General features: G+C 38.6%; 1 long non-coding RNA gene across 1 annotated transcript; it reads left to right on the top strand.

Moving 5' to 3' along the window:
* Positions 1 to 1,171: 1,171 nt before the first annotated feature.
* On the top strand, positions 1,172 to 4,942 carry LOC141293280 (uncharacterized). The gene is made up of 4 exons (XR_012340700.1): positions 1,172 to 1,269; positions 3,292 to 3,397; positions 3,894 to 4,015; positions 4,351 to 4,942. It is a non-coding gene; the product is annotated as an uncharacterized lncRNA (long non-coding RNA).
* The last annotated feature ends 5,055 nt before the right edge of the window (positions 4,943 to 9,997 follow it).

Below are 9,997 nucleotides of genomic sequence, written 5' to 3'. Positions count from 1 at the left end.
TAATGTTCACATACAAGATGATAAAATATATTACAATTTACCAAATAAAGCCAGATGAAGAAAGCTGCGGGATACATTTTAGCTCTTGTAGACAGTGTTGGGTGTAACGCGTTACTAAGTAACACCTTTGTAATTAAATTACTTTTCCACTGAAAAAGTAGAGTAACTCATTACTGTTAATTTTTAGGTATTTTAATTACAGTTACTTTTAATGTACTTGCGTTACATTGTAAAATAATTAAACTCGCTGAATATCATTATTTAATTTTATTAATTAATCTTCTAAAAGTAAAAGTAAACTCTGCTGCTTTAAAATCGTTGTAGTGCAGCTAGGTGCACGTGATTTCTCGCCAGTTTGCTGCTTCGTATTCTAAAGCGGAAGATGTCGGACTCGGCTGAAGCGAGTGGCTGTTTTACGAAATGGAAATATTACCATCACTTCAGTTTTCTGAAAAAAGCAGACAAGAACATTACAGTATGTATACAAAAAGTAGAATGTTTTATCGAATTATAGAATGTTTTTACAGAATGAAATAATGATGATTCAAAAAGCTAAAATGTTAACTATTTCATGTTTGACTCATATGTTTTATTTAATTATTTATTATTTAAAGACTTTAATTTCTATTGTTTATCCACTCAAGGTTTATAGGGATTTTAACAAGTATTTAGTTAAATTACTTATTGAGTAATTAAGTTACTTTTCAAACACAGTAATTAGATAAGTATTTTAAATACAACATTGATCAAGTAATTAGTAATTAGTAATTAATTACTTTTTTAAAGTAACTTACCCAACACTGCTTGTAGATAACTGCATGTAGGTTACCTGGAAGTAAGTTCACAATCTGTCTTTTTCAGCAACAGCAACTTTTAGGTGCATCTCGCTGGACTGTGTATTGAGTACTTTCTTTCACTATGTATTTAGTACTTGAATTGCTAATTTATGCTGGGGTGGAACCATAATTACATTTCTGTCAATGAGAGTTAATAAGAAAATCCCGAAATCAGTTCTGTAAGACTTACATAATGTGGTTTTGAAAACTGAAATTGCTTTCAAATGTTATTGTTCCTGACAAGAAAGAAAGACTAAGAAATTGATTTCACTGAAATGATTCCTTTAATGCTTTCAGTGTTATGCTCTAGTATTAACAACTGATTCCTTTCTGATTAGTGATGCGAGCTGAGGTAACTGGGGAGAAGATCATACCCAGTGCTATAAATATACCTGGCATGGGAAAAATTCAATATGAAATCCAAGTGATAAAGGTGAGCTTAAAGTACTTGATGATCACGTAAATGTTCTGTTGGGAAAATTGTTGTTTTTGCTCCACTTTTAGGCAGTTATAGTGTAAAAAATACATAAGCATAATAAAAACTGTGACTATTTGCACTAAGTAACAATGCTGCCACCCAGCTTGGCTAGTAGCATAACAATAGTCTGGTCAAACCAAGCAAATGTATTACAAAACTCTTTTGGCTGGCCAGAAACTTTAAGCATCATAAAGAGTAGAGTTGAAGGAGTTTTAGTGACCCATATTTAATTCATCCTTTGACCAATCTCTTTCTTCTCTCTATGTTTGACCTATATAGGCTCACAGAGACATTTATTTTAAATTACACACACGCACGCACGCACGCACGCGCACACACACACACACACACACACACATGTTGGGTAGTAGAATTCGATGGGTAGAAACACATTCGATAGGCGTAATGGTTTTTATACTGTACAAACCGTACTTTTTATCACCCTACACCTACCCTACACCTAAACCTAGCCCTCACAGGAGATTGTGCATACTTTTACTTCATCAAAAAAACTCATTGTGCATGATTTATAAGCCTGTTTCCTCATGGGGACCTGAGAAATGTCCCCACAAGGTCAAAATCTACTGGTATTCCTATCCTTGTGGGGACATTTGGTCCCCACAACGTGATGAATACCAGGTACACACACACACAGTATCTCACAAAAGTTAGTACACCCCTCACATTTCAGCAACCATTTTAATATATCTTCTCAAGGGAAAATACTATAGAAATGAAACTCTGATATATTTTAGAGTAGTCAATGTGAAGATTGTATAGCAGCATAGGTTTACTGTCCTCTGAAAATAACTCAATATACAGCCATTATTGTAAAAATAGCTGGCAACAAAAGTGAGTACACCCCCAGGGGTTTTCAACTCTGGCCTTCGAGGTCCACTTTCTTGCAGAGTTTAGCTCCAACCTTGATCAAACTCACCTGCCTGTAACTTTCTAGTGATACCAAAGACCTTGATTAGCTTTTTTAGCTGTGTTTGATTAGGGTTGGAGCTAAACTCTGCAGGAGAGTGGACCTTGAGGGCCAGAATTGAGAAACCCAGCCGTAACAGCAGTATGTTGTTCAACCATGCAAAGCCACATGTCCTATTCATCATGTTTATGCTTGACAGGACCATACAAAGTTGTGTATCTTGTATTAGAGCAGTTAAAATTAGGTGCTTTAAGTACAATTCTCTTATACTGACCACTGGATGTTCCACATGGCACCTCATGGCAAATAACTCTGTGAGGATTTGAGAATTAGTATTGTTACTCTCCACAAAGATGGCCAAGGCTATTAGAGGTTCAGTAACAAGAGTTGCACTACAGAACGCCTGACATTCAGAACCACAGGGGAAAAACACTATGAAAATATACAAACACAGTCCACAAACCTGACACTGGTGAGGAGTACCAAGAAAATTGTGTCTTGTCTACGGTCAAGCATGGTGGTGGTAGCATCATGGTCTGGGGCCGCTAGTACTGGGGAGCTGCAGTTCATAGAGGGAAACATGGATTCCATTATGTACTGTACATTCTGAAGCAGAACATGATGCCTTCCCTTCAGAAACTAGGCCGAACGGCAGTTTTCCAACACGATAACGACCCCAAACACACCATCACAATACATTGACACTTTGGACAAGTTCACTTTAGGGTGTACTCATTTTTGTTGCCAGCTATTTTGACAATAATGACTGTATGTTGAGTAATTTTCAGGGCACAATAAATCTATACTGCTATACAAGCTGCACATTGACTACTCTAAAATATATTAATAGTTTAATTTCTATAGTCCCTTGAGAAGGTATACTAAAATGCTTGCTGAACTGTGAGCGGTGTACTCACTTTTGTGACACACTGTATTTATTAAAAAATTGACCTGCAGACCATAATGGGTTAGGTTTAGTGTTAAGATTGATTAAAACATACATCTTAAAAAAGTAATATGGCGACTGTGCAAAAATCTTGTTTTTACAGGTGTTCAAGGGTGTTGACAGAATAAAGAAAAGTCAGCATGTCTATACAAATGAGATGTCTTCATTGTGCGGGACCAGACTACATCATGAACAGTATCTGATTTTCGGTAAAAGCATTTATGAAGTTTTTACAAACTACCAAATGTTTTTTGCACTTCTGAACTATAATAATAATAAAGAATCCTTGAATCCTTGAAATGAGAGCTCATAGAAAACTAACTATGTTGCAAAATGAACATGACAGAAATGGGCAATATTTGACCAATGATTACAAAAAGTTATAGTGACAGTAATTTATACCATCTGTGTAGACAGCACACATCAATCATTGCAAGTTATTTCAGACACTTGCTTGAGTCTAAAAAAAGAGTTGTGCAATAAAAATCATTTAAATGTCTTAAAAGTTTACGTTAGCTGTTGATATTGAAAACATAGCTTGATATGAAACATGGGAAATTAGCTGTGGTCTCGTAACTTAGATAAACTTACAAATTTTTCTGCCCCTAAAACTTTGAGAGGGTGATTCAATGACTAACATTACAGACCGCAAAGATAATAAAACAATACTGAAATTTATCACACTGTGTGTTTGTTATCTCACAGGAAGGATCAAGCCTGAGGGAGTCTTCATTTCATTGTGCCGCAAGCCTGTGCTCTGGGACAAACTCTCCTTAATTAAAAAATGGAAACTCAAATACAGATATCTGATGGGCTGTAACTGAATGGTAAAAAAATATTGATTTTAACATGATGACAATTATCAAAACATTATGATCACTTAATTACCAAACAAAATTTCATGACATTCCACTGAATTCTTTACATTTAACATTAACCAATATTTTCAAGAGATTTGATAATACACAAAGATACACGAGATTTGCTGCTTATAAAAGTTTAGTTGTGGAGTAGGATTAAGTAATGTGCTTTTTAAGTACTAATAAACACCCATGCTAGAAATGTGCATGCTAATTAGCAACTACAAGTTCATAGTGTAAACTGGTCAAGTGTTACCCAACAATTATATTATATTATATCTCTGAAACTATGTTCTCTACAGATCTCTACCTGCACCAAAAAGCCTGTTAACCCAGCACACAAAAAAAAGAGTGTATACTGACAAACTGGTCATCCTCATGGTCAGTTGAGGAGAACCGGTTCATGAGTCTGCGTGCATTAGACACAGCGATGGCTCCTGCAGCTGGAGGAACTGGGAAACCTTATGAAAATGTCACCATAGATGTGTGTGATGTCTGACAGCCAAAAGCATGAGTGGTTTATCACAGTAAAACAATTTGCCTGATGCTGTTCAAGAAGACCAGACAGTTCCAACTACCTGTCTTATTAAGCTCTTATCAGCACCCCTCAAACAACTACCGAGAATACCAACAATTTAACAAAATACTCTTTAAATTGACATGTACAATTAATAGTTGCACTCAAAGATGTTACCTTGAGTCTGTTGTACATCTTTGAAATGTGTAATTGCATTGTAACTACATAATTAATGATGTGTTCATTTAACTTTGCCTGGCTAATCAATGATTTGAATTAGAAATAACCGTGCTGGATTATTAGCATGTCATAGTTGTGCTACAATATGATGCCATATCTTTTACATCCATGTTATTTGATTTTCTATTTAAAAAGGAATAAAGAGAAATGCAAAAGCTAATACAGCTTGTATTTTTTTAATGGGTTTATGGCTTAGATGGTTTATTCGCATATATCTTTTGGACCTTTTTCACATGTACAGATCTAAACTAATCATTTTACATTTTATCTGTATTATATTTTCTTGATGTATTTTAACATGTTATTGTTTGACATGTAAGTTGTTTAAAAAACAGAGGCAACATGAAATTGAAGACAGGAATTAAGAACGCCATCAAAGCAATGTTCATGTTTTGAAATAGGTTGGTCGTAAGGCTATTTGCAATGCATCATGCTGAATGCAAGACAGTGTAACATCAGCTTGAGATGCTGCTTGTCTTTGCCTGTGTCACTAGAAACTATAACAGACTGGATTAACTGGATGATTGCAAAATTAGTTCTTGGAAAAATTAAGTTACATTGTACTTTTACTACAGATACAAATAGCATGGTTCTTGAGACAATGGAAAAGGGGCCCCCACATACTATCTTTGCATAGGGCCCAAGAATAAGGGCTTCAGCTGCTGCTCACCAGAGGTGGTCTTCAAGTGCACTGACCTGCAAGGGTCTCTTGAAGGTGTTCAGAAACATTAAAGATATTTCCTCCTGGTGTCACCCCCAAACTCTGCTGTTGTGTGTGAGAGCTGTAGGAGTTGCAGGAGTCCTGCTGTCTGGCTGTGCACAAGAGCTCCATAGCAGACTGCATGTAACAGGTTACGCCAATTTTCCTCCACCTGTTCCCAACTCAGCACCCCGTGAGATTACAAAAAATGCTTTAAGCACTAAAATTGGATATATCATTTAGCATTTTAATGATACTGTGAAACTGATACAGCTATATGTAAAATAATAATATATAATACCATATAAACTTTTAGTTTCTCTTCTATGGGACTGTGTCCTCTAGTGGACACTATGGGGACTGCCCCCAGCAGGACCACTGTCTGAAGCACGTGTGAAACAACTCCATTCCCGTTGACCTATGTAGCCCATGACATCACAGACGGGCACCCGCCGAACACGTCACCAACTTTTGTTGTCTTCAGGAGCCGTTTGTTTGACAGTGTGTGTAAAGGTGTTATGGAGAAAACCAAAGCTAGTAAGCATTTTAGAAAGTGTGTGCCTCGTGTCCTAGGGTTTTGACACCCGAGGACACACATGATTTATGCATTATGTGTCTTGGTGAGGAGCACACGCAAGGAAAGAAGCTGAAAGAAAAGTTCCACATTCTCATAGATTTTGCTTCCAGCAACCATTGGGGGGCAGAGGCACATAATGTGAAAAAACAAACAAACAAATATGACAGGAATGAGGAAGTGAGCTGTATACCAAAGTGCCAAGTCCAGCCAAAAGGTGACTTGATTGTTTAACTCCAAACTGCACACAGACTTCTCCACCAAGTTTGACGCTGCAAGGCACTGGAGGAAGCCAAGGTTCACCAACGGGGAACTTACTAGGTGCTGTGCACTAGTGCCCAGGAGGAGGAAACACTCCGAGTGGAACACTCCGAGCTCTCAATCTCAGGTATCACGGCTCACCTTGTGCCTGATACAACAAGGTGATGGTGTTCACCAACCAATAAGCCAACTTATGTTTGGAGACAGCCATCCCCTTCTGCTGTTCTCCAAAGAAGACAAAGAGTTGTTCGGTGTGTCTCAGGTTTCAGGTGCGTTCTACGTAAATGTGCTGGTGTTGAAGCAACAGAGGGGCGCCCTCTGTGACGGGCAGACGAAGACAGGGCCCTTCGCGGCTTGGTGACTCGAGTCTCCAGCTGGGGCAAGATGTGTTTTATGGCCTCTGTCTGGAGTTCTGGACTACTGAGAACTTCTGGCCGATGTCCTCGACATTGTCGCTGAAGAGGTGTTTTGCAGGCATCTTCAGCATCCAAAGATGAAAACCCCTCCTCTGATGCAGCGATAGACATCTTGCTGGGTCTGCCTTGCTGGATCAGACCAGTGCCATCATCCATGACCTTGACAGCACTATGTTGTGAGGGGCTAAACTTCCATGGGGGCTGACCTGACAGAACATTCCTGACCGTAATCCTCTGGTCTCCCTTGTCTCTAATCAGCATGGCCCCAGAGTCTTTACAACCCGAGGAACCAGACTGGGTAGAGCCTGAGGGAAATCTCATAATGAATGAGAGCCACAGCCTCAGCCTCAGCCTAGCCATGGACATGTACTCGCAGTGTGGGCATGAACCATCTACGTCCTCGGATGTAAGAAAACTACCACATCCAGAAGCACATGGTCAGATGGACATTCCCAAGATACCCTTGCCAAGCATAGGGCTTCCCTATTTTCACGTCTCCTTCAGACATGGTGACATGTTCGGCAAGTGCCCTCTTATACTTCCAGGGAACCAAATGAGTCCTCTGCAATTTGACTTTGATGCAACATGGAACTTTTGCAATTATTGACACACTATTGTCCTATTTTAATATTTTAATACTGTAAGGTTGCTTCGACACAACTTGTATTGTAAAAAGCGCTGTATAAATAATCTTGTTTCACATGATCACACATTTAGATAAAGTGTGATGAAGATGTGGAAGGAGGCTGACAAGTTGGCTGTTATGACAGTGAAGTAACAGGTTGTATGTGTATATTAGTGTTATTAAAAGGATTATAATTACACTGCCCTCCAAAATAATTCCTTCCAAAAGTTTGGAAACGCCCTAGAAAAGTGGGGTTTTGGACAATATTGGCATGAATCCTTTTTAATTTGTGATCATTTTGCACTGATAAGGGACAACACAAACTACGAAAAGATATATTATTACATAAACAATTTATACATAAAAAATTGTTTGATTCATCAAAATGTCCACCATTAGCAGCTATTACAGGTCTGCATAATCCAGGCATCGAGCTGTCAGTTTATTCAAACATTGACTTGATATATTACTCCAAGCCTCCTGAAGGATTGCCAGGGGTGTTTCCAAACTTTTGGAGGGCGGTGTACATACTGATACCAACCTTTTAGACATAACATATTGAAAGCTGAATTATAGTTTTGAAGACATTTGTGTTTTCCCATTTTGTTGTGGGAATGTAGATTTACATTAAATCTTGAGTCTTGAGTGCTAGACTTTCAATCAAGCAGGTTCTACATTTTTCCACACTCATATTTTTGTATAATGTTGTTAGTTTATTTTGGTGGATGGGATATGATGGCATAGGCTGATCATTAACTATAAAGAGTTAGCAAAAACATTAGTCATCTACTGCCACCTTCTGGCAATTCATATTCTCTAAGCTCAATGAATAGAGCTGCTTGCTTTTACATCTCTCAGATGAGATTAAAGATTTATTTTTTTCACAAAGTACATGGAAAAAACCCCCATTATGAATGTTTTACAACGCAAACCAAACCAAATGGCCGGGGTATTGGTGTTTGCACTTACTGATTAGGTCCTCTGGTTCTAAAAATGTGAAGAAACAAATACTGAAAAAATAATGTTACAAATACATGCATAACAGTACGTGTCGCCACTCAATGCTTCAGCTGAATGTACATATAATGGGCAGACTGCAAACGGAGCACAGAGCACGCCGGTATGTCAGTGGAATGATGCGCCACGTGTTTATTGACACTTGTACAGAGAAAACAATTATCACTGGATCATGCAAAGCAATATCACTGCGCACAAAGAAAACACAACATGAACAGTGTGACGCCGGAATAAACATATATTCAAATTAAACTCCTGAGATGTTAAACATACAGTACAATACAATATGTAGAGATACTATAAACATGGCACTCATGAATATCTTGACAGGTTGATAACTGAATGCAAGCCATGTTGGTAAAACACCAGGCATTCCACTGAATCCCACCACTGCATTGAAACCGACCAGTCCAAGCATTGATTATTGTAGGAAACTTGAATAGGAAAGTGCTTTTATAAAGATCCCGAGGTATTGTTGAACTAATGTCTTACTGGCTAATGCTTACGACACACCAACTAGTTACACACACACACACACACACACACACTACAGGGGATAAACAAGGGAAACTAGTCACAAATATTTGTCTCAGGTTAAAGAAAACACACTACTACGATACAGCTACAACATCGATGGGTTAAAGACGACTTCAGCATACTCCTGCCTCCTGTAATTGATCACTTGAGAACCATCCCCTCCTTATATAAATCCCAGTGTTTCGGGGCAGAGTGACTCAAAAAATGTAAATACCAACATCTCGCGAGAACAATCACTGTACATCACTCTAACCTTCTTAATTAACACTCGGATAATTACAGCATAGTTGGGAGGAGGGGTTAAATGTACACAGCTACATGGAATTAACCTCAGACCAGGATGCATATCTGTCACTCAAGTGCCTGGCCAACTTTTAGGCTGTGGGATTTTGTCATTAGTCAGAGAACAGGCTTGCAAAGGACTTGCGCAAGTTTCGAATGGTCTCAGCCTTAGCTTCATCCTCGTTGCTGGAACGGAAGGTATCACCAAAGGCGTTGAAGGCGTTGGTCAAGGACTGGGATTTGCTGCAAAACAGTGGGAAGAGCAGAAGGCAAATTAGATCATTTTTGTAGTTCTGCCTTCATTTAGGTAGTCATGTCATTTTAATAAACACGACAGTAGGGTGTTGAAGGCAGAAGACCTCAATCCCACTCATGGATATTTACCTTCCTGCAGAATTTGCCACTCTTAACCAGGCCAATCACAGGATTAATTTTGAAGCACAGCTGAATCCTGCAGGAAGCTAAGACTGCATTTTAACTCACATTCGAAATGGGATTTAACCCACTTCTCCGGGAGAAGCACCCCTAATGTATGGCAAGGGTGTTCAATCCTGCTCCTGGAGGGCCAAGATCCTGGAGTGTTTAGCTCCAATTACTTCCAACACACTTGTTTGGAAGTTTATAATGAGTTTGAAGACCTTGATTAGTTGGTTTGGTGTGTTTATTTATGCTTGAGGCTAAACTCTGCAGAACACTGGCCCTCCAGGAATCGCAGTACAGTTTCTTGCTAAAATGCCTTGCAGCAGATGATCTCCAAATAAAAAGATTCTTACTTCAACA

The sequence above is a fragment of the Garra rufa genome, chromosome 20 (genome assembly GCF_049309525.1).
Source record: "Garra rufa chromosome 20, GarRuf1.0, whole genome shotgun sequence".
NCBI classification, from domain to species: Eukaryota; Metazoa; Chordata; class Actinopteri; order Cypriniformes; family Cyprinidae; genus Garra; species Garra rufa.
The sequence above is the reverse complement of the archived record's forward strand: the minus strand, read 5'-3'. Positions and strand labels throughout refer to the sequence as shown.